Consider the following 5,003-nt stretch of genomic DNA (forward strand, 5'->3'; position numbering starts at 1 on the left):
TAGAAAAATTTTTGCTGACCCCTGGTTTGTTTTATTTATTTATTTGACAGAGAGAGAGAGCTTACAAGCAGGTGGAGCAGGAGAGGCAGAAGCAGGCTCCTCCCTGAGGAGGGAGCTCGATCCCAGGACCCCAGGATCATGACTTGAGCTGAAGGCAGATGCTTAACCAGCTGAGCCATCCAGGTGCCCCAAAAATAAAATCTTTAAAAATAAATAAATAAAATTTATTTAGAGATGCAGAAAAATTGCAAAGATAGCATGAAAAGTTCCCATCTACCTGCAGTCAGTTTCTCCTATCACTATCTTACATTAGTATGGCACATTTGTTAAAATTGATGAACTAATATTGATCCATTAACCCAAATCCAGACTTTATTCAGATGTTCTTAGTTTTTACTTAATGTCCTTTTTCTGTTCCAGGGTCCCATCCAGAATACCACTTTACATTTATTTGTCATTTTTCCTTAGGTTCCTCTCAGACTTCCTTGTCTTTAATGACCTTGACAGTTTTGAGGAATACCAGCCAAGTGTTTGCAGAATGGTCCTCAGTTGGGATTTGTCTGATGTTTTTCTCATGAAGAGCCTGGGATGATGGAGCTGGAGAGGAAGACCACACAGATGAAGTGCCATTCTCACTGCATCAAATCAAGGATGCAGGTCACCAACGTAACGTCTCACTGTTGATGTTGACCTTGACGATGACCTGGATAAGGTAATGTCTCTCAGGTTTCTCTACTGTCTGTGATTTTGTTCTTGTCTGTGATATATATATATATATATATATTGATATCTTAATGAGTGAAAAATGTTCATCTCAGGGTGTCTGGCTGGCTCTGTTGGTGGAGCATGCAAGTCTTAATCTTGGGATTGTGAGTTTGAGCCCCACATTGGGTGTACAGATTACTTAAAAATAAAACTTAGGGATGCCTAGGTGGTGTAGTTAGTTGAGGGTCTGGCTCTTGGTTTTGGCTCAGGTCATGAACTCGGGGTTGTGGGATCAAACCCTCCGTTGGGCTCATCGTGGACTCTGCTGGAGATTGTCGCCCTCCCTGTCTGCTCCTCCCCCTTTGCTCCTCCCCCTGCTCATGCTCTCTTTCTCTCTAAAATAAATAAATAAAATCTTACAAAAAATAAAATCTTACCAAAAAAAAAAAGTTCGTCTCAGAAAAGGATGTAAAGTACAAATAGTTAAAAAATACACACACACACACACACACACACACACACACACCCCATGCATGTTATTTTTACCTATTGGGCATCGATTCATCTTTCCTCTGGGAACACCTTCCCCAGTTTACTTTGGTGAATGACCGGTCCTTCATTCTCAGCTCATGTGGTGTTTGTGGGGCTGATCCCATTCCTAGATTCCTGGGGTGGGCACCTGGCCCAACTTAACCAGTCAGGGCACCCCATCCTTATAACGGTTCAGGAGTGGACATATGATCCAAGTATGTCCAGTGAGCATCAGCCCTGGAAAGAGATATTGTCCATCCGCTGGCATGGCTAAGCTGGTAGGGTGTGAGCTTGGAGAACCAGTGGAAACAAACCAGAAACAAGAGACAGAGAAGAACAGATTCCTGACACGTTATTTGGCACGTGTAACTGACTGTGCCCGAAGCTAATATATTCCTTTTCAGTTGTGTGGGTCAATGCTTCTTCTCCTCTTTTAAAAATTATTTTTTCCTACATTTCTTTAGTTCTCTGTTGTGTTTGTCTATCTGTTACTATCTATCATCAACTTAAAAAAAAAAAGAACAAAATTTAACATTAATGCCCTACTATCTTCTGATAGGTGGTCCACATGCCATTTGCCCCAGTTGTTCCAATAATGTGGTTCTTGTCTCCAATTCAGGATCACACACTGCACTCTGCTGTTGGATCCCCAGTCTCCTTCAACCCACAACTGTTCTCCAACCATTTTTGCTTTTCATGGCACTGGTGTTTCTGTCCAGACAGTTATTTTGTAGAGTATCTCAATTTAGATTTGTAAAATTGGTTTCTACTGCTGAGATTCTTTTTTAGAAGTTTGTTTGTTTGTTTGTTTGTTTGTTTGTTTTAGTCGTCTCTATGCCCAGTGCGGGGGCTCCAACTCATGACCCTGAGATCAAGAGACACCTGCTCTTCTGACTGAGCCAGCCAGGCGCCCCTCCACTGTTTAGATGCTGATGATATGTTTTTAGTAAGCGTACTTCCTAAGTGATGGTGTGTCCCTCAGTTCCTCACCAACAGAGGGCACTTGGTGTCGATTTTTCTCACCATTGGTAACGTTAAATTTGGCCATTTATTGCAGGTGGCATCTTCCAGATTTAGCGACCGTAAAGGCATCTTCTGTTATTTGTACTCGATAGGTATTCTGCGGGGTGATACTTCAAGATTCTGTATACCTCCACCCCTACACACACACGGAGCTTTTTGTTTTATTTTATAATTTATTTATTTATTTATTTATTTATTTATTTATTTATTTAAAGTAGGCTCCATGCTTACGATGGAGCCCAGTACGGGGGCTCGAACTCATGATCCTGAGACCAAAACCTGAGCTGTGATCAAGCGTTGGACACTTCACAGTGCTCCAGCACACACAGCTTTATAAAAAGCGGGTTTGAACTGGATATCTGTCCCTTGCCACCAGAAGAATCCTAATCATTATAGTGTATGCCAGTTACCAAAATTCACCCTTTTTATCTGCCCTGTGAAAATGGATCTGGGCCCTTGGAAACTTTGCTTCCTGGGCCAGATGGCAGCGATGCTTTGTCAGGAGAGAGCACCAGGAGAGACATTCCAGGAGGAAAGGGCTTTGCTTCCTGGGGCCGTGTGCTTACTTGGAGTGTGCCTGGATACTTCCCCAGGGCCCTGTTCCTCCAGCGTCTGGGGGCTAGCAGCACTCAGCAGCCAGCATCTTTGCCCAGAACCCTCCTTGAGGGGCTTATAGTAAAGTCCCTTCAGCTCCTGCAGCCCTTACAGCCTCTCAAATGTTAAATGTGTCAGGAATCATAAAATTCTCCAAATGACCAGGAATGTGAGGCTCAGGATATGGAATATGGTTTGATGACTCCTGCTACATTGTGTCTTTGGGAAATAGAAATATTTGCCAATTTGGGTCGGATTTGGTGGTAAATGATGTAAATTTAAAACCATGCCAGATCTTTAGGATCCCAGACGTGCAAGGTGCTGTGTCCTGTCCCTGCTCCAGGCGGCTTTCGTGGCAAATAAGTGAGACTATGTTTAGGACAGTGTCCAGGGCTGATTCTCCAGTAGGCACCACAGACTTTGGGCCTAGGCACCCTGATACTTTTAGGGGCCATGGAACTATTTTAATTTCATTTTAATATCAAGAAAAAAGGACATAATCCCACCTGCCTTGGTTTTGTCTTTGTACCAACACAGCCACAAAATGTAATATATATTTTATAAGGGAAGGGCCCATGAAAGTCTTTTTTTTTTTTTTAAGTAATCTCTACCCCCAACATGGGGCTTGAACCCACGACCCTGAGATCCAGAGTGGCGTGCTCTGTTGACCAAGCCAGTTTGGCACCCCAAGCCCATGAAGAGTGTTACTGTGGCTCTAACAGTCCTTGGCATAGAATAAGCCTCCAGAAACATGAGTTGTTTTATCATCCTCCTCATCATTGGGGTTATTGGCAAGAATGGGCCACTCCTCCTTAAGGTGTGGTCATGAGAGAAATCCCTGAAGGACAGTCGCGGGAGTTGGGCTTTGATCACACACATCGTGACACTGGGGGCTGGGGAGGAGCGAAGTGGGACTGAGGGAGATTAATTTGATAGCAGGGATTGGAGTCTTGGTGGGTTGCCATAATCATTCCAGGGAACATTCTAAAAGGTGTCCAAGATTGGTGAAGGGCCTTAACCATGCAAAGGTAGGATACATTCTCTCTGGAAAAAGTCCACCGGGGCACTCCTCTGATTTAGTAGTAAAGGGAAGTTAGAAGCACTGTCAGCCCAACACCTGCTCAGCAATTATCTGGAAAGCTCTCTCTTTTAGTACCCTGACTTTGTAATAGGCAAAATGTTATAGACCCCAGTCATTACCTGCATGATGGCTCTCCTAGAAATGATTGGGATTTTATAAACATTGATCTATTTTTATTTTAATTAATTATTTATTTTTAGACACAGAGAGTGTGCATTTGAGCAGGGGGAAAAGGGTAGAGGGAAAGAGAATCTTAAACAGGCTCCACGGTCAGTGGGGAGCCCAACACAGGGCTTGAACTCATGACTTTGAGATTAAGACCTGAGCTAAAATTAAGAGTCAGACGCTTAACCGACTGAACCAACCAGGGGCCCCAACAAACATGGATCTATTAAACAAACAGCCACTACCTGCCTCGGTGTGCTGGGTAGCACATCACCAGGAGTGGGACAGAATTTAAAACACTGTGAAGTCTCTGCCCTTTTAGAATTTACATTCAAAGGAGGGAGTATGTCCCAAAGGAAACAGATAAACAATCAAAATAATAACAGATTGTAACCTGTGCTAGAAAATCAAGAGGAGGGAGGGGCGTGGGGGAATGGGATAGACTGGTGATGGGTCGTAAGGAGGGCACGTATTGCATGGTGCACTGGGTGTTATATGCAACTAATGAATCATCGAACTTTACATAGGAAACCGGGGATGTACTGTATGGTGACTAACATAATATAATAAAAAAACCTTAAAAAAAAAAAAAGAAAAAAAAGAAAATCAAGAGGAGGCTGCCTCTAGGAGATGGGACAGGGATGACTGGTTGTCTCTCCCATATCTCTTCTTTCTTTTAAAGTCCTAGAGTCCCCCAATTTGTAGCTGGGCACATGGCCATGCAACATTTCCCAGGCTCCCTTGCAGCGGGCATGGCCATGAGACCGAGTCCTGGCTAATGATGGAAGCTGATGGGAAAGTGTCCTGAAGGAGCAGACAGGTCCTTCTCGGGCTGGAAAGGCAAATGCTGGAGCACCCATCTTGACCCTGTAAAGAAGGCTATGCACAGCAGGGCAACAAGTTA

Source organism: Ailuropoda melanoleuca, chromosome 10, assembly GCF_002007445.2.
Source record: "Ailuropoda melanoleuca isolate Jingjing chromosome 10, ASM200744v2, whole genome shotgun sequence".
NCBI lineage: Eukaryota > Metazoa > Chordata > Mammalia > Carnivora > Ursidae > Ailuropoda > Ailuropoda melanoleuca.